We start from the raw sequence: 21032 nt of genomic DNA, 5'->3' as shown, positions 1-21032 counted from the left end.
ATTATAATCCCTATTTTACAGAGGAGGACACTAGAGAAACAAAGTTACCTGCCCAGGACCCTTAACTGACAAAATGTGAAGCCAGATTTCAAACACCCACATTATGGTTTGATAGTCTATGCCATTACATACCCTACTTTGCTGCCTAAACTGGAAATAAAAATGTAATTGCAGCAGCTTGAACCTGGTACCAGGAGTCAGGGGATGAGGAAGTTCCCAGAACTTAGACAGAGAGATCAAAACCTGGAAAATCAATTTTACTGCAAGAGCCAGGAGTCTGTGACCAGAACATAAAAGGAGAGGAAAGGGTCAGGAATCAGGAAGGACTGGAAAATGAAATTTTAGGAAGGTAAGGGAGCCCCAAGGAATGCCCAAGGAAAGATTTGCAACGTCTACATATTGGGGCAACCAATATGTAGACATCGGGCTAACTTAAAGTAATAAAGCAGGATTTGTGGAAAATGCTGTCCCTGAAAATTTATCTCTTTTCCTTCCCTCAGCCTTCTAGGGTGCTAGGAGGTCATAAGACAAGAAGGAAAACAGGTGGAATGTCCCAACCTGACATGTTTCTGCTAACATTTCAAAGATTACTGTTCATTATTTGTACACTCTTCTCACTAGTGATGACTTCCTTTTCTTCTAGGACTCCTCATTTGATAAAGATAGTTCTTGGCTCTGAGATATTGACGTGCTTAGACAGTGAAAAACAAATCAAGATCCATGTAACAGATCATCCTTATCAAAATGTATGGGAAAATTGATCTAAAAAAGCCTTGGTCTTGTAAAATGTTAAGTGAAGAAAAATACCATCACTGGGTAAGTTACATTTGTTATATAAACCAACTGGGGTGAGTGTCTAGAGCTTATTATACTATTTTGTCTATTTTTATATAAAATTAAAGTAACTAAAAAATTAAAAGAGTATGTGACTAACTTTCAGAAACAATGATGACTTGAATACAGTCTTTAATTGACACCTCTTCTCCAGATTATCACTGAACTGAGGAGAGATATAGAAAAATACAGGAAAGTCTATTTAGTCTGTAAATCAGAAAAGTGAAAAGTACAGGCAAGGAAATCCTGCCGTATGTGAAGTAGACCCTGACAACGCCTTTGTCAGAAGTGCAGGGATATATGATGAAAATGGCCCACACTGTAGGTGATTCTATATTTGAGGAATAATTTCAAGTTTACTAATATGACTGAGAAAAACATAGACAAAAGTTCAAGAATGTTTAAAAATGTTCACTCATATTATGTGCTAATTTAAAATAAAACTTAAAAAATTTTTACTCCTTGCTTTCCATACCCATGGGGTAATAATCTTGCTATGAGGGGGGCCATTTAACTTACAGAGAAAGTGGCACAGCTGGCTGCTTCCAACATATTTGACCTTCTTAAGCAAAGAGGTCTTGCTCCTTACTGAGAAAACCTTTAGATGGGGAACTTCTTCCATATTCTATCTCATAGGCTTCCATGATATCCAAACTGGCAAAGTAAAGCCACAATAAATAAAATTTCTCTTCTTCCTTAAACCCCCACTAAAAGATTCTACCATAAATACACTTTGGAGAACCCATCTCAATTCATAAACACTGAATGAGCATAGAGCTGCCACTGTAAAGATGTTCAGGTAGAAGAAAATCACTGGGATGAGAAATACTTCAGTCATTCAAAATAAGAGAATCAGTTTGAAGAATGAAAAACAATCATTCTTCTTTGAAATGATGTTTCTGTGAGACAAAAAGTAAGATGTTAGAAAATCTTTATTTTCAACAAGACACAGAGTACATTGTTGCTATGAAACTAAAGGAAGACAGGGACAAAAGGGAAATTATGACATCAGGAAAAGATTGGAGTGAAAGAGAAAACATGATTGCAAATTTTGATGTTGTGAAGGCAACCAAGGCAAGGCAAGTACAGAGAATAATAATAGGTTGCCAGAGATGGCAGCTCTGGGAAGGCAACATTTGGTCAGATAACTCAATAACATAAGAGGGTGAACTGTGTGATGGGCATTTGAGCAGAGTTTAGCAAGTTCAAAGACCATGAGGTAAGAAAAAGTATTAGATTAGATTACAGAGGATTACATAGGAAGTTTGGGTTTCTCCAAAGAGTGAGAGGAAGTCACTGGAGAGCTTTAAGCAGGAGAAGGACATAGTTTATATTCTAAAGCAATGATGTTGGAAATAGGGAAGTAGATATGTATTTATTCTTTTTTTTTTTTTTTACTTTCAGAAATAGAATTGAAAGTATAAATCAGAACTAAATAAATTGCTTCCCTAGAACAAGTGAGTGGAAATGGTAGAAAGAGGAAGAGGAGTCATATTTCCCTGACAGGTTTTTATATATTCAGAAATGAATATAAACAGAAACAAAGGAGCCAAGCTGTATTCAAATAAATAACATAACCGTCCTGAAGAAAAGAGTGTGGGGAGAAATGATCTAAGTGTTATGTATTTTGAACACATTCTTTCAATTTAAAAACAAAATAATGGTAAAGCTCTAATTCCTCTTAGCAGATTTGTTTGTAGTTTGTAGCCATTGTAACCCTGTAACCATTCTGAAACCATTTTGTATATCTAGTAGAATTCAACAAATAAGTAAATATATTAATGTTTAATTATGTAATTTAATGTAAGAGGTAAAGCATGTCTTTTCTTCCATTTTACAGGTTAATAACGTCCGACTCAGAGACCTAAAGTCACACAAATGCCAAGTATTGGTAACCAGAATGTTTGCCTCCTGGGTCTATAAGCATTACACCACCATTCACTCAGTCAGCAGAGTTATTGCTTAGGGCTGTCAATTTACATTTTTAAGCTAGCCCTTGAAAATTAATTTGAATGATAGTATAGCAGAGGGATCATGAACTTCGGAATCTTACAGATATGATTTCAAGTTTCATATTTCTTCTCTATTCGTTTTTGGAACTGAGTGGAACACTTAATCTCTTTGAGTGTGGCTTTCTCATCAGTGAAATGAACATAATAAAATCTAACTTGCTGGAAGGTAGTGAAAATCAAATGAGGTAATTAGGCAAAGAGTGCTGGGCACGCACTCCCTACTTACCTGAAAAGAAAATAAATCAAGGATGCATCTTGTTAGAGTGGTTAATGTATCCAATGTTGAATTATGAATGACTACATTCCATACATATGGCTGAAGGCTACACTCAAGAACCAAACAGCAGTAATTAAGCTTGAAATAGAGCCCAATATCAAAATGTTATTAACATAAGATTTATTTTAGGTGCTTCCTATGAGATGATTTGGTAGTTAGAGAGGTTACCTTTTTGTTGATAATGAAACCTCTCTAGCCCATAACTAAATATAGGAAGTATTCAAGATTTCCCTCATTTAACACTGAGGAGTCAATTACATAGCTTTAGTAGCTTTTGGTCTTGACACAAAGATAAATAAAATTGCCAAAAGAAGATGTGGGTCCTTCATCATCTTTAACCTCACTTACTTCATGGGTTTTCTGACAACACAGCAAGTGTGAATATAGAATAAAGCAACAGTTTGCCTTACCAAAAACATTATTCAAGTTATTTGGATGCCTTAAGATCAAATATATGTTGACTGTTGAATGGTTTCTTCTGAAAGCTAAATTTCATTCTATCTTTTTCTAATATAAACTCTATTAATAATTATTCTGTAACATTATAAAGAAAATTTTAAAAAGGCACATCTAAACATGATCTGAGAAATGCAATAACATTATAAACTGTAAGATAATATCTTCAAAAGTTACTATTTATTCCAAAACAACATCACATAATTATTTTCCTGTCCCATCAACACATTATATTAATTTTTTAGATTTAGGTGAACAGTCCAAAATATATATATCAGGATATTTTAAATTTTTATATAAAAAGTGGCATTTTAAATCAGTGAGAGATGAAATAAGAATAAAATAAATGCTATTTGGATATTGACTTTATTCATAGAAGAAAATAATTTCGATTATTAATCTTCATATATAAAAATCCTAGATGGATTAAAGATTCAAACATTACAGTACTTACAAGAATGAATCCAGAAATAATAATATTGGAGTAAGAAGAATACTTTTGAGGTAATGCACCAAACCCAGATGGCATATAGGTATAATGATAAACCTGACTACGTAGAAAGTATGAACTTTCTATCATGAAAGATGCCATAAATGACAAGCAACAAAAAGCTGGAAAACATAATATAAAAAGATTTTCAACAAAGCAGTGCAGGTATGAAACAGCTGAATAGAAAAGTGGGCAAATAATGCAAACAGACGATTCATCAAAAACTATAAACACAGCCAATAAACACATGGCAAGATGTCTAAGTTCATTAACAAGAACATAGCAGGCATCATTAAGTCAAATGAAATGACATAGTCACACTAGCAGTATTTTCACTTCACATCAAAAAGAGACAGCTACACTTTTGGAAGAAACACTATTTTCATTGCCGTAATGAAGAAACAGTTAACTTATTTGAGTCCTCGATTCAGAGGTATTCTCTTAAATTTCTAAGCCTGATTTACCAATGGCTTAGCTAAATGTAAATTTTATGGCATCCATTGAGTGACTACTGATGAGTAGTGCTAGCTATTTAGAAACAAAAATGTATGTAGTCTGGCTCTGGATAATACTTCCCTTGATGAACCTTTTTGACCAATATCCCACTTGTCTGGCCTGCCACTTGGAAGACTACAGATTGGCAGACTAAAGACACCCTTCTTTGGAGGTGAATTCCAGAAACCAATCTCACCTGACAATCTGACAGACTGAGTCACTCATGCAGATGTCTATGATAAGGGCTCATTCTCTAAGACCAACTAGAATCAAGCTGCTGATCAAGCCTAACTGCTCGGAGGGTCACCATCACCACTGAAATTCATCAGCATACTGCACATGGCAACACATCCACTTTTGTAGACTGAACATAAAGTACTACTATATGCTTCTGGTGCAGAAGTCACCACTTCATGCCAAACTTGTGACTCTTGCCAGAAGTTGGCCTATTTAATTTCAGTTGGAGGACACATTGCAAGAGTTGCTGTCCCCACCATTTTCTAGCGAATTGGCTACATCAGGTCTTTGAGCCCTCTCTCAGGGCTATATGTGGTACCTCATGATTGTCAACACTTTTCTGGCTATGGTGCTGTTACTCCAGTCTGATCAGTCAACTCTGGCTACCCTATTATGAACCTTCAAATGAAACTATGTTATGTTCCTCTTTCCAAACCATCTACAGTCAGACATTGGTTCGCCTTCTGTCATAAAGGCTACCCAAAATGGGTTGGTAGTTGAGCTATTTGATGAGTTGATAAACCTTGCTGTCCTCAGGCTGCTGGCATCACTGACAGGTGGAACTGATTTTTCAAAAATCATCTAAAATTTATTTCTGACTAGACCTGGCCCATAGCCTTTAGTATAACAGTTTGGTCACTGAATGTGGCTAAAATGAGTTCATGTCCTCTCAGCTGACTCCTGGACAGTAATCAGATAAAAAGGGAGAAGGAATTTATAAAATTATTTTGAAATTGCAGGATTCTGCCCTAACAATTCCTGGGCATGATGTGTGTCTTTTTCTTATCAGTGACCTCAGGCAGGCCTGATTGGTACAGCCTCTTGGTGGCGGCCTGGCCAAAAGGAAAGCTAGAAGATTCAGACATAATTCTGGTTCAGCCACCTGCATTCTAGCCACATGGAGGCACGTGCAGAAGCCTCTACATCACTTCTGGAGAACCTGGGGGCTAGGGGAATGGGAACATTTGTTGATGATCATAAAGTTCTTTGCCTTTGGCCTTGGAGTCTCATGTCTTCTATCAGCATTCATGAAATAGTAGGAGGCTAATTTGTTAGCTTGTATTAATTTATTAATTCAAATCCCAGACTGGTGTACACAGGACTCTGATACTCACAAAAAGCTGAAAAGCACAGAATTAGATTGTAAAACAGAGATTATATATCTCCTCAAAACACAAACCATGCCTTTGCTTTTCTTTGACCACTCAAGTCCACCTCGTTTTTTCAACAAAACTTGTGCTGCTTAAATGTCAAGTAAGAGAATTATACCAGAAGCCATTACTCTAAAGGGAGCACCTTCATTACATTGATAGGATCTCAGGTACAGGCATAATATCTGAGTCATTCAATATAAAATATACACATATCCAAGAAAAAATATCTCTGTTCTTTAAGCTATTATAAGTATTGTTGGTAAAATTTTAGTTTTAATTTTCATTATACAGGAATTGTTAAATTATATTTAATAGCATCATTTTGTTTGATTTAAGAAAATATTACCCAAATTAGAGTAAAAATTTGTCCTTTGATATTGCATCCTAGTTTTTATATTACATAACTATTTTCTTTAAAATGAGTTCTACTGAAAGATTTCTTGTTAAATTAAAAGAAGGAAATAAACTTTTTCAGCAAACTATGAATTCAAAGATAGCTTTGCTGAACTTCTTAAATTTCACTTTTAATTTTTGACTATTATTTTCCTTAGCTGAGTATGTGCAAATCTGGCAAGATTCAAAAATGTCTATTTACCATTTATCTCCAACAGAGCGAATATCATTTTCTAATACTGCAATGAACTTTCTCACTACAGATAGGATTTTGATCACAGTATCCAAAAAAGGAGACAAAGGCACAACAGTACAAATTTCATGCATGTGACAGCAAAATAACACCTGAGAATCTTCACTTGTGCTGTCGTTAGCTGACATAAGTAATTAATTTCAGCATGCATCTTCCTAATAGCACATAAAGATTACTCAGCAATATACTGTGTGTGTGCGTATGTGTTTACATGTGAGATGAATGGAAACAGGTATAGAAGAAACAAGTCAGAGTAAAGCAGTAAATTTTATTTGCTGCTTTACTTCTCAACCGAGCTAAAGTATTTTTCTGAATTAGATGTCTCTATATGTTTAGGTCATCATAATCACTACAGTATTAAATCCAGACTTTTGCCTGTGAGCACTTACATTTTACCTTCTAAATGAAAGCTGATCCAAATATAGTCAAGTTTGCTTAACAGCAAGGTACTTTATGGGAAGAAGTCTTCATATGCCTAATACAGATCTAATTTGAGTGATGGAAAAATCTGATTTCATAGAGACATTCTATGCATAATTTTCACGACATGCTACTTTATCTTGATGCAATGTCACCTCATTTATTCCCAATAAAATCTAGTATTAGGAAATGTTGAACTAAAACTAAGGCAGGCATACAGTTCTGTGTAATATAAAATTTATCTAAACCTTTGTGTTTCAACTGTGTTTCTCCCAGTGTTCCCATTTAGAAACTGGTTGTAACATACTTGCCAATTTTATGGATTCTTTTTTTTCTCTGTCTTACCTTGAAAGTACTAAGAAGGTCAAATCTCACGAGTCAATTTCATATCCTGCCATAGGAAGTGAAATCTTGTGCTGAATCTCTTACATACAAAAAAAAGGCCAGTTTCACTGTAAATATCATGTCTGTCATTGAAACAAGAAATTGCTTAGCTACTGACAGATGTAGTTATTCACCTACAGGCTTCCCTAGAGTAGTTTTCTAGTCTTAAAGTCTAGCCCTCTTCAGTATGAATGCCAATCCAGTAACAACAGATCTATGTGAGTGAAGAATAAACGCAACCTGTGCTACCTAAGAGCTGTGTGACCTTCAGTAATTTACTCGGTATCTCTGAGCTTGATTTTCCCAATTTACAGAATGGGGATTTCAGATTATTTTAAGAATTTCTTGACATAATGTATATGAACTACCTGACATATAGCAAGCACTAAACCAATAGGCTCTTACCACTATTATGTTCCATTTCCACTTTAGTTTTCTCTAGTCCCCCCAACCAACATACTCTTTCTCCATTGTTAACTAAAGAATCTTACCACTCTTGTAAATCCTATCTCAAATTCAACATTTCTTCGGAAATTTTTAAAAATGTCCTAAAGTGGAAGTGATTTCTCTGCCCTCTGAAACCCTTGAATGCCTTCTGTAGGTAAAAGTAAAATGGAAAGCAATTGTCACCTTGTTTTAAAATTCTACATATGCAATTTTCATTTTCATCAGTATGTACTTGGTTGCTAAAACAATAACCCACATATGAGATTTGTTTAATAAATACATGTAAAAATTGATTATCTGAATTGGAGTTATCTTGTCATACACAACTAAATTAGCATTGAGAGACCAGGACAAAAAAGCAGTTGGGCACAAAGCACCTGCCCAGAAGTTATCTCACAAGCCAGCTGCCAAAATGACCTGCTATAACTTTAAGAGTAGGTTTACCTAGTAGCTGCTGAAATGGCCCACAGCGATTCTAAGACTAGTTTTCCATACCACTGTCACTTAGCAGTCAGAGCTTGCCAGCTCCTGTAAACATCCACGGTGATGAGTTTTATTTCAAAACAATACATAACATTTTTCTTTCTAATAAAATGTCTAACTTTTTCTTTCTTCTTTGTGCATACCAAAGACCACCCTGGTCTGTATGTATGTCCAAAATTGCAATTCTCTCTTTTATATATTGCCAGATAAAAAGTTTTGCTTAGAGATTCATCAGTTTATTTTTATTTTGCTTAGACATCTGGGCTTAAACAATGGATATATGAATAAATATATAAATTCCAGGTCCCCAATTGGGTTAATATGACTTGTTCTTCAGTGGTGAAATATATCATTGTATGTTTCACATATGCAAAATTACAATATGTAGCATATGTAGCTCATTTAGGTGAAAATAAGGAGCAAGCCTAAAAATGTTTGTGAATTAAACCAGAAAAAAAAAGAAGAGAATTGTCTGATTTTGTTGTATTAAAACTAACATTGTTTAATCTTCAAAAACACTGGAACTTTTAAAAGTTTATAAAGAAAATATACGTGACAAGTTTTGTTTTCTTAAATGTGAGGTATGTTTATGCTAACTTTATAAAGTGACACAAAAATTGGTTCCAGTTTTGGCAGTTTTTTCACAGTATATGTAAGATGTATTTTAGACTGATGTTTTCTCCAGAAAAAGAAAAACTGATTTCTTGATATAAAGCCATTTTGAAGGACTTGCTAATTGAAAGTGTTTCTCAATGATTTTTTAGGCAAATTGGCAACTTGAGCAATTACTTAGTGAATTTGATCCTGATATTTGGACTTCTAGACATTTGTTTTTCAGAACTCATGCTTTCTTCATTCAAATAATGATGCAAGCATTTGTTTGTTTTTTTGAAGGAAATCTAAATTTTGTGGAATAATTACACTTATTGAGCAATGAAATTTGATCAACTCAATTGAACAAATATTTGTTAAAAGAACCAATATGTGTAAAGAACAGTACAATTCACTATTGTAGGTTCTAGAATTTGAATATTACTTTATTGCATCATACAATTACGATGATAATATTTTAAAATAAATATTAACAAGAATGAAAACAGATTTCTTTTATACTCAAGAATTTTTCCTGTTCAAGTGTACCTTCCAAAGTACATGAAAATCTTCTTCATACTTATATTTAGAAATCACATAAAAGATTTTTTAGCTAATGAGTTGATTGGCTTTTGTGGCCCCAGAAGGACACAATAAGCTCATCTATTTTTGACCTTAGTCTCAAGCATTAGTCTCAAGTGTTTCCAATTCATTTCCTAAAATGTGTAAGAGCATCATCAAAAATTTATTAAAATATCCTCTTTTTTCATTTTTTTTTCGCTCCCATGAGCACTTCTTTCACTTTCATGTCCCTGGTTTTCCATGAGAATTTATATATCTTTATTTGGGGTAGATGAAGGATAGTCAGAGAAGAGGTCCTGAAGGCTCCCTCACGGAGTTATGAAACATGAAGGATAAATACCTGTTACCCTGACAGGGGAGGAGGAGAGTGAGGGTCTGTGGGAATCACTGGGAGAGAGCTTGATTTTGTGAGGAGAGCCTGAGAGATGATGTTACCAAATTGGCAAGAAAGAAAACTAACCTGATTAGTTTTATTTATCCTTATTTATGTTTAAAAGATTTTTTTCATAAAAAAGTCTTCAAGCACACATTTAAAACATTGTGTTATTTCCATTTCCAAGGAAACTTCTGAGAAATTGTATCTTAATTATTGCACTAGTGTTTTGCATTCAGAGAGCCACGACGATCAGCTCGGCATTTGGAATTAAGCAACACTGCCCTCTAGAGATCTTTGAGGTGCTGCCTCAAGAGATGTCCGACTGTCAGGAATGAACTGGGAGAAACCAATGCCCTTCAATATTACCTAATGCACTTAGGCTCTAAAAGCAGTGTAAAAAACCAGGCTGTGGTCATAACATTGCTTTCAGTCATGTACCGATCCATTGAAGGAGATATGCAGTGAAAGGAATGCAAGCTGGCTGGGATGAAAAGCACTTGGCCCCTGAGATAAATATGGTCAAGGAATCCTGACTGGCAACGTCAGCAAAAGCAGAAATGTCAGTCAGCACTTTGGAAAGAAGGCCCATATACAAAGACTTCATAATTCTGCTGTGGGAATCTTTTCTAAAGCAACTAGATATATACAAAATAAAATGAATTTAAAGGAACTTCAGGGAGGAAGAGAGGTAAGGAGGGAAAGAGAGAAAAACAGCAGCGGAGTGTGATGGATCTAGAGGAGTTCAAATAATCTCTTGGGTATCATGAAGTTTGATGATTCAGAAGACATGAAGAACACTTCACACAGAGACCCAGTCAGCTATTGTATATTGTGAACCATGGAATAGTAACAGTCAAAGGAGAAGTAAGGCAATGAGAAAAATGGTCATCAGAACACACCATCTCTAATGCCCCCATTATCACCATCTTAGGGATTCCCTGAGGACATACTCAAAGATAAATTATTAGAATCAACTATTTTTTTCAGATTTTGTTGCAGTTTTGGTAAAAACTGCCCTCATCAAATGAGCTGAAAAATATTCCTTTCTCTAGCATTTTCAGGAAGAGTTTGTGAAGGTTTGATATATCTTCTGCAAATATCTGACAGAATTCACCAACAAAGGCCCAGATTTTCTTCGTGGGGAGATTTTTAATTAGTAATTTAATATCTTTTTTGTTATGGATCTACTCATTTTCACTTTTTTCTTGAGTCAGTTTTGATAATTGTGTTTTTCTGGGAATTTACTCATTTCATTGAAGTTGTCTACTGAAATAAAGTTGTTTATAGTATTTCCTCATCATTCTTTTCATTTCTGCAGGGTCTGTAGCGATGATCTCTCTTTCATTCCTGTTTTGTCAATTTTTGCCTTTTCCTTTTCCTTCTTTTTTCAATGCTTTTTGAGTAGAGGGCTTGTTGAGTTTCTTACTGCACAACTCCAGAAGTACTACCATGTATTTGATTTTTTTTTTTTTTCCGACAACATAATCCACTTCAGGTGGTTGAATAAAAAAAAATCGTTCCAATATATAATACAGAAGAGTCAAGGACCTAGCCCTGAATATTATGCAACCAGAACCAGGGAAAATGAGCTAGGGGAAATGCTCTGCTATGCCACAGGACTTAGGCAGAGAATGGATATAAAAAACGCTGTTAAAGCAGCCACATGCAAACAAATGCCTCCTACTTTTCTACCTGCCTGAAGATACATTCTTCTAGTGTGTGGTGCCACCTCAAGTCACTCATTTCTGACTCACACCTACTTGGTAGAACTTAGGTCACATATAGCAACCCAGGTGAAAAAGAGTCAGAAATGTTTATTTTCACTAGCATTATTATACAGAAAATAAGTGTAGAGAAGGTTGAAGTAGGTGTTGAATGAGCCAATTTACGTTTTATACCACAATGACTTCACATGATCTGACCACTTACCATTCCTCCAACCTTATCTCAATACATTCCTCAAATGACCATTCATTATGCACTAATCACTCCGTCCTTTTTTTCTGTCTTAGGATAACTGTGGAAAACCTCAGAAATTTTGCATTTTCTGTTCTTTGTGAGTTGACTGCCCTTATCTTAGGTTTTGTTAATCTCTGTGTATAAAATGTCATAATCATAAATAAATCTTCCTCAATCATTCTTGGTAATCCACCTCTACTCCTTGAAACCTTCTTTCTGTTTTCCAAATATTCCAAGAGTATCTGTCCCTGGCAAAACCTAGATTTCATCCAGAACCTTAGCTTCAAAGAGGAATATAGAAAAGAGTGATGAAAGATGCCAATTGCCATTGGGAATATGGAATTTAGGTATTTCTTTAGTTGTGCTTAATTTTTGCCTCCATTGGCAAAAATCTTCCCACACTTGGTGCATTGTATCTAATGATGAAAGAAAAAGCCATGGACACAGAAATGTTCATTACTTTTTATCTTTCTAACTTAAACTTGATCCAGTGTTAAGTCATATACAGATATACATAAATCACAAAATATTTTCCCTAACTGCTAATGACAGACTTTTAAATGTAAAAGTATGAAAGAAGTAACAATTGTATGTAAATCAGATAATAGTTTCCCATCAAATGCTTCTTTTGAAGTCCCAAAAATCTTTTTCACTGTAAATTTAGCTGTTGTCTTTGCATCTCAAAATAAATTTTAAAGTAATAATATGTTGAACAAACTTTCTCTTTGAGTTTTTTGGAGGATGAGAGCTAGGTAAACTGCCAGAAGCTTATCTATGTGCATTCTAAACATGGTGTTAAGAAATTGTGATTTCAACTAAAACTAGCCACATACTGCTAGCAGCTATTTAGGAGCAACTAAAGGAAAGTTGAGAAAATCAAAATTAGCATAATACACACAAAAAAATTTTATGGTTGTAAACTCATGGACAGAGACTACTAAGGTTTATGATTAATGCCAATCTAAGTTTAGAAAGCTAAAGATCTGCAATTATTTAAGGGTAAAAGAAGAGAAACAGGCTATAGTTGGCCAGAACAAAATCTGCTTAGTAAGTCCATACCATCCAGACCAACAGCTCATGTTAAAATCACATATACAGTCTAGGCCTATTTTATCCCATCCTCATATGCTTCACTGAAGAAAGGTTAAAGTTGAACCAATTACCCTGCAATTATTTCAAAAGCAATGATTTTAAGTGTTTTCTGGTCAAAAGGAAACACACTGTATTTCTTTCTAGGAGGTAAGGTTTTATCTATGTTCTATAGTAAGTTCTACACATGGGTTAAAAATAGCTACACATGGGTTAAAGACTTAGGTTACTCTCATTTTTTTCCATTACTAAGCAAGTTATTTCTAATCCAATTTAGGGCATTTTTAAAAGAAATGTATCAGTTTTTACTAGACAATATTTGAAAGTAGTGGTGCACATTGTCAACTGTGTCAAATAATGGGTGGAAGATGGGAGGATAAAAGCTTTAGACAAGCTGGGGTTATTTTAGATTAGGTGAGCTAGAGAGTATTTCTCTAAGAAGGTAATATGTAAGTAGAATAAAGATAAATGAGAATAAAATAAAGAAGCCACAAAAGATCTAGAAAAATATTTTTGGCAGGGGAAAAAGCAAATGAAAAAGCCCTGAAGCTACAATAGACTTGTCTGGCTCCAGACAGAGCATGGAGCAATATAGCTGGAGGGGAGTAAGTTGGGGGAAAATGACTTTGGTGAGGCAGCCAGAGGCCAGGGCAATCAAGACCTTGCAGGACATAATGAAGACATGAATTTTAAGGGTGATGGCAAATCACTGAAGAGTTTTGAGCAATGGTGTGATATGATCCAATTTATAATAAATAAATTTGTAAAACCTCTCTTTGTGGCTAATGCCAAGAGAAAACTACAGAGCATAAGAAAAAGTAGCAAAAGCATCTGTCTTCATTTATTTTTGTTGTTATAACAGAATAACTGAAACTGAGTAATTTATAAAGAAAAGTGGGTTATTTCTTACAGTTCTGTTCTGGAGACTGGGAAGTCCAAAACTGGGCAGCTACATCTGGTTGGCTTCTAAAGAGAGCCTTATGCTGTATCATAACATGATGGAAGACATTAAAAGGTGAATGAGGAGGCAAGAGAAAGCTACAGGAACTGAACTTGCATCAACCTACTCATGGGAAGCAATTCCATTCCCACAAGAGCTATTCCAGTCTTTTCATAACTAACTCAGTCTTGTGAAAGACATTAATCCTTCTTAATGGCCTAATGACCTTTTAAAGGCCCACCCCATAACATTATTACATTGGTAATTAAATTTCAACACGAGTTTTGGTGGAGACCAACCATATCCAAACCTTAGCAGCATCTATCAAAAATTATCCTTAAAAAATAGATCCAAAGTGTTATAGCAGTGAAAAGGAAGTGATGATTAATTTAGTCTGTGTGAACTTAAAACTTATTAAAAGAATGAGTGGTTAGTAGAGACTTTAAGATTAAATAGAAAAATACAGATGGACATAGGATTTTAGAGAAATACATCCCCAGTTAAGGGAAAAGCTGATGAAAAACAGGGCCACTGGATTAAGCAAATTGTGATTAGTGAAAGGCTGAGGGTTGGTATGACTACTAATTTCATGAAGAGAAGAATTAGATTAGATTGAGTAGATTGGGACCAGGTGATGCAGATTCTTGCATGCACTGTTCTGGAGTTTGTGAATTATTCATTTAGCAATTGATTCCAATTGTATATTTTATTAATGAGAAAATCTATTTATTTACCAACATTTTCCAAAGTTCCACAGGGTAAAAGATGCTTTGCTAGGAGTTGGAAATATAGGGGTAAATAAAACAAAAACAATAATAATTATCCCTTTTGAATTTCATAGTTTCTACACTTTGGTTAGAATAAAGTAGCTTCCTATAGTGACTAAAATCACCTTTTCTACAGTCTGGTAAAATGGAATTCTCCCCCAGTTTTGCAGTTACTATGACTTCATTTTAGACCCACTGATTTTCCATTTTTGAGGAGTTCAATGTCAATATGCAAGGTGACAAAGACTCTTGACCTTCTCTCAATAATGACCCCATCCATCCTATTTGCAGTATTCCAAGTTACCAATTTATCCTGGTCTCACAAAACAGTGGGGGGAAATTAGTTTATATTCTCATTAAGCACTCAAATAAAAATTGACATTGAGTCCCCTTGCACATGGTACTCCAATTATTTCTGAGAGCTCTCAAAGAAGCTGTCTTATAAGGGCTCAGGAATACGTTCCTCAAATTTTCCACTTGAGCTTCCTCATTAATTAATTCCCATTTATGTTGATAATAACACATTAGATAGAGAACCACTCTACACAGTACAGTCAGCCACTCCTGGTGATTGTCACTTACTGAAGCACTTGGAAGGATGGCCTCACCACTCTCTCCAATGCCACCCCACCCGTAACATGGATCAGGCTTGACTCACAATTCTCCACTGCATAACTGTGATGATACCAAACATTTTACTAATATTTCACTGAAGATATGAGAACAAGAATACAGAAATATAACACCATGAATAATGTAAAACTGGCTCCTCAATATGTCTGTTCTATGGTGCTACAAGTCCACAGCCACTCTCAGGGTGTCTGCCCTATCTAGCTTGTAGGAAGAGGCCAACTCTTACTCAGATCACACACACATACACACATAGGCACATGCACACACACATACACACACACACACATATCTGAGAAGCTGCTATGAATACTCTCTAAAAGTACCTGTAACTACAAATCAGAAGTCAAATTGCCATGAGGTGGAGAGAGGTCCCAGTTTTAGACTCATATCTGTCAATCTATTTCTTTTTTCCAGCAAAACTCTTCTGAAGATGCTTGATAGTAAGAACACCTCACTGCTTAGAGAAAACCCTATCCTCCTACCTGAAAGCATATGGAACCATCCTCTCACCAGCACAATCCAATGGGTTGAAATACAATAGCCCAAGAACAGCATTACTTGTCTTTCATTTAAATAATAACACACATGAATCCTTAGCTCACTATTACTTTTTTACTTTAGAGACTTTTACATTTTTTTAACCTTTTGATCCTTTTGTAATACCATTTAGCTTAAAACACAAACACAGTGTACAGCTGTAAGAAAACATTTTGGTCTTTATATTCTTATTGTTTAAGTTTTTCTCTATTTTTAACATTCTAAACTTTTATGTTATTATAGTTTTAAACTTTTTTGTTAAAAGTTAAGGCACAGACATGCACATTAGCATAGGCCCATACCAGGTCATGATCACCAATATCACTGTCTTCCACCTCTACATCTAGTCCCACTGGAAGGCCTTCAGAGGCAGTAATACTCATGGAGCTGTCATCTCCACTGATAACAGGCCTTCTGGAATGCCTCTTGAGGGACCTTCCTGAAGCTGTTTTATGGTTAACATTTTTTTTCATAAGTAGAAGGAGCACATTCTAAAATAGTGTTAAAAATATATAGCATGGTGAATTAATAAACCAGTAACATCCTTGTTACCATTATCAAGTATTCCATACTGTACATAATTGTGTTGTTATATTTTTATATGACTGGCTGAGCAGTAGGTTTCTTTACACCATCATCACCACCAGCACGTGAATAATGCTTTGCACTACGCTATTATGACAGCTATGATGTCATTAGGCAATAAGAATTTTTCAGCTTCGTGATGATCTTATGGGTCTACTGCTATATATGTTGTCTGTCATTGACTGAAATATGTTACAACACATGACTGTATTTATATAATTAAAAGTTACATTCTAAGGCAATTTCCTTAAAACAAAAGCACAATTTACTTCAAATTTTCCTTGAAGTTTCTATATCTAGAAACAAATGGATTTTCTCCTTACACACATAAAGATTTCCTAAAATTCTTAAGATCTCTGTTTTGTCTGGGGAATCCTCACAGATGAGGTCAGTTGCTCCAGTGCTCACATGGTGGACTCTTGTTCATCATCCACTTGCTGGGCAAATTCCATCTCAAATAATAATAAAAGGTATTATTTGTCTTTCCCACAAGAATGTCAGTTCTCTGGCAGCAGAGACTCTTTTCACCTCTGTGCCACTAGGGTACCTCCCAGAGGAGTGTCTGGCAAATAAAGGTGTGCATGGCACATGGTAAGCTCAGTGCTTACTTAGTGAATTGCTACAATCTAAAGACTTTTTGCCTAAAAGTAACTGTTAAGTACAAACAAGCAGGGGCTCTGATTACACTCTTAACTGGATACTTCATGCTATCTTATATTTAGTTTTCATTGCCATAGTTTCTTTTTCCATTTTTTAAACTAAATTGACAGTTTCTACTACAGTGAATGGATTTTTAAAATAAACTATTACTTATATGGCAAATTCCCTTTTCTAAAATGCCCAATTCAGATACTACTTTAACTTTATATTCTTCCCTGACAAAACCAGAAAAAATACTTGTTCTCTAACTTTTTTCTCATAGTGTTTCATAATATTGTGTTTCTAATATTCCATTTCTCACAAAGCTTAATTATTTTTTAGTATTTTTACTTTCCTATTTGGTCACTGAATGTTCCAGAAAAGAAATAATTTAATTTTTTTCTGGCTGAGAGCAAATTGTGGAACTTTTATTTTATTTTATTGTTTTATTTTACTTTAAGTTCCAGGATACATGTGCAGAACATGCAGGTTTGTTACATACATATACGTGTGCCACGGTGGTTTGCTGCACCTATTAACCCGTCATCTAGGTTCCCTCCCCTTGGCCCCACCCACCGACAGGCTCCTGTGTGTGGCGTTACACTCTCTGTTTTCATGTGTTCTCATTGTTCAGCTCCCACTTATGAGTGAGAACACGCAGTGTTTGGTTTTCTGTTTCCGTGTTAGTTTGCTGAGGATGATGGCTCCCAGTTTCATCCATGTCCCTGCAAAGGACATGATCTCACTCCTTTTTATGGCTGCATAGTATTCCATGGTCTGTATGTACCACATTTTCTTTATTCAGTCTATCATTGATGGGCATTTGGGTTGGTCCCATGTCTTTGATATTGTGAATAGTGCTGCAATAAACATGCATGTGCATGTGTCTTTATAGTAGAATGATTTATATTCCTTTGGGTATTGACTCAGTAATAGGCTGGCTGTGTTAAAGGGTATTTGTGGTTCTAGATCCTTGAAGAATCACCATACTGTATTCCACAATGGTTGAACTAATTTACACTCCCACCAACAGTGTAAAAGTGTTCCTATTTCTCCACAGCTTCACCAGCATTTATTGTTTTCTGACATTTTAATAATTGTCATTCTGACTGGCATGAGATGGTATCTCATTGTGGTTTTGATTTGCATTTCTCTGATGATCAGTGATGTTGAGCTTTTTTTCATGTTTGTTGGCCCACACCAGGTCAGGATTACCAATATCACTGTCTTCCACCTCTACATCTAGTCCCACTGGAAGGCCTTCAGGAGCAGTAATACTCATGGAGCTGTCATCTCCACTGATAACAGGCCTTCTGGAATGCCTCTTGAGGGACCTTCCTGAAGCTGTTTTATGGTTAACCTTTTTTTCATAAGTAGAAGGAGCACACTCTAAAATAATGTTAAAAACATATAACATTAAAATGATGTTAAATCACATTAACGTTAATGTTAATGTAAATAACATTATTTTAATGTTAAATAACATTTAAATAAAATTTAGATAAATAAAATTTAACATTTAATGTTAAATAACATTATTTTAATGTTAAAATAATGTTAAAATATATAGTATGCATCAAAAGATGCATAAATGTCATCTTTTGAGAAGTGTCTATTCTTATCCTTTGCCCACTTTTTGATGGGGTTGTTTTTTACTCATAAATTTGATTATGTTCCTTGTAGATTCTGGATGTTAGTCCTTTGTCAGATGGGCAGATTGCAAAAATTTTCTCCATTCTGTAGGTTGCCTGCTCACTCTGATGGTAGTTTCTTTTGCTGTGCAGAAAGCTCTTTTGTTTAATTAGATCTCATTTGCTGATTTTGGCTTTTGTTGCAATTGCTTTTGGCATTTTTGTCATGAAATTTTTGCTCATGCCTGTGTCCTGAATTGTATTGTCTAGTTTTCTTCTAGGGTTTTCAGAGTTTTGGGATTTACATTTCAGTCTTTAATCCATCTTGAGTTAATTTTTGTATAAGGTGTGAGGCAGGGGTCCAGTTTTCAGTGTTCTGCATACGGCTAGCCAGTTTTCTCCAGCACCATTTATTAAATAGGGAATTTTTACCCCATTTCTCTTTTTGTCATATTTGTAAAAATATCAGATGGTTGTAGATGTGTAGTGTTATTTCTGAGGTCTCTATTCTGTTCCATTGGCCTATATGTCTGTTTTGTTACCAGTACTATGCTGCTTTGATTACAGTAACCTTGTAGAATAGTTTGAAGTCAGGTAGTGTAATGCCTCCTCCAGCTTTGTTCTTTTTGCCTATGATTGTCTTGGCTATACGAGCTGTTTTTTGGTTTTAAAGCAGTTTTTTTCTAATTCTGTGAAGAAAGTCAATGGTAGTTTGATGGGAACAACACTGAATCTATAAATTACTTTGGGCAGTATGGCCATTTTCACGAAATTGATTCTCCTTCTCCATGAAGATGGAATGTTTTTCCATTTGTTTGTGTCCTCTCTTATTTCTTTGAGCAGTAGTTTATAGTTCTCCTTGAAGAGGTCCTTCATGCTCCTTGGTAGCTGTATTCCTAAGTATTTTATTGTCTTTGTAGTGATTGTGAATGAGAATTCACTCATGTTTTGGCTCTCTGCTGGTCTATTGTTGGTGTATAAAAATGCTTATGATTTTTGCACATTGATTTTGTATCCTGAGACTTTGCTGAAGTTGCTTATCAGCTTAAGGAGTTTCGGGGCTGAGAACATGGGGTTTTCTAAATATAGAATCATGTGGTCTGTAAATAGAGACAATTTGACTTCCTCTCTTCCTATTTGAATAACCTTTATTTCTTTCTCTTGATATTCCTGGCCAAAATGTCCAACACTATGTTGAATAAGGGTGATGAGAGAGGGCATCCTTGTCTTGCGCCAGTTTTCAAAAGGAATGCTTCCAGATTTTGCCCATTCAGTATAATATTGACTGTGGGTCTATCATAAATAGCTCTTATTATTTTGAGATAAGTTCCATCAATACCTAGTTTATTGAGAGTTTTTAACATAAGGGGGTGTTGAACTTTATTGAAGGCCTTTTCCATGTCTATTGAGATAATCATGTGGTTTTTGTCATTGGTTCTGTTATTGTGATTATGTTTATTGATTTGCATATGTTGAACCAGCTTTGCTTCCCAGGGATAAGGTCGACTTGATTGTGGTGGATAAGCATTTTGATGTGCTGCTGGATTCAGTTTGCCAATATCTTATTGAGGGTTTTTGCATAGATGTTTATCAGGAATAATGGCCTGAAATTTTCTTCTTTTGTTGTGTATGCTAAGTTTTGGTATCAGGATGATGCTGGCCTCGTAAAATGAGTCGAGGAGTCCCTCCTTTTAAATTGTTTGGAATAGTTTCAGAAAAAATGCTACCAGCTCCTCTTTGTACCTCTGGTAGAATTCGGCTGTGAATCCATCTGGTCTTGGGCTTTTTTTGGGTTGGTGGCTATTACTATCTCAATTTCAGAACTTGATATTGGTCTATTCAGGGATTCAACTTCTTTCTGGTTTAGTCTTGGGAGGGTGTATGCGTTCAGTAATTCATCCAATTCTTCTAGATTTTCTAGTTTATTTGCATAGAGTGTTTATATTATTCTCGAATGGTAGTTTGTTTTTCTGTGGGGTCAGTGGTGATATCTCCTTTATCACTTTTTGTGATTCTTCTTTATTTTCTTTTTTATTAATCTAGCTATTGGCCTATTTTGTTAACTTTTTTCTAAAAACCAGCTCCTGGATTCATTGATTTTTTGAAGGGTTTTTCACGTCCCTATCTCCTTCATTTCAGCTCTGACCTTAGTCGTCTGCTAGTTTTTGAATTTCTTTGCTCTCGCTTCTTTATTTCTTTTTATTGTGATTTTAGGGTATCAATTCGAGACCTTACTAGCCTTCTGATATGGACAGGTAGTGCTATAAATTTTCATCTTAACACTGATTTAGCTGTGTCCCAGAGATTCTGGCACATTGTTTCTTTGTTCCTATTGATTTCAAATAACTTCTTGATTCCTGCCTTAATT

General features: G+C 35.2%; 1 long non-coding RNA gene across 1 annotated transcript; it reads left to right on the top strand.

Moving 5' to 3' along the window:
* Nucleotides 1-1333: 1333 nt before the first annotated feature.
* LOC108581221 lies at nucleotides 1334-3107 on the top strand. Its single transcript, XR_001893144.2, has 2 exons — nucleotides 1334-2053; nucleotides 2675-3107. It is a non-coding gene; the product is annotated as an uncharacterized LOC108581221 (long non-coding RNA).
* Nucleotides 3108-21032: the final 17925 nt, after the last annotated feature.

This window comes from Papio anubis, chromosome 9, assembly GCF_008728515.1.
Source record: "Papio anubis isolate 15944 chromosome 9, Panubis1.0, whole genome shotgun sequence".
Classification (NCBI taxonomy): domain Eukaryota; kingdom Metazoa; phylum Chordata; class Mammalia; order Primates; family Cercopithecidae; genus Papio; species Papio anubis.
This window is presented reverse-complemented; position numbering and strand designations above follow the sequence as displayed.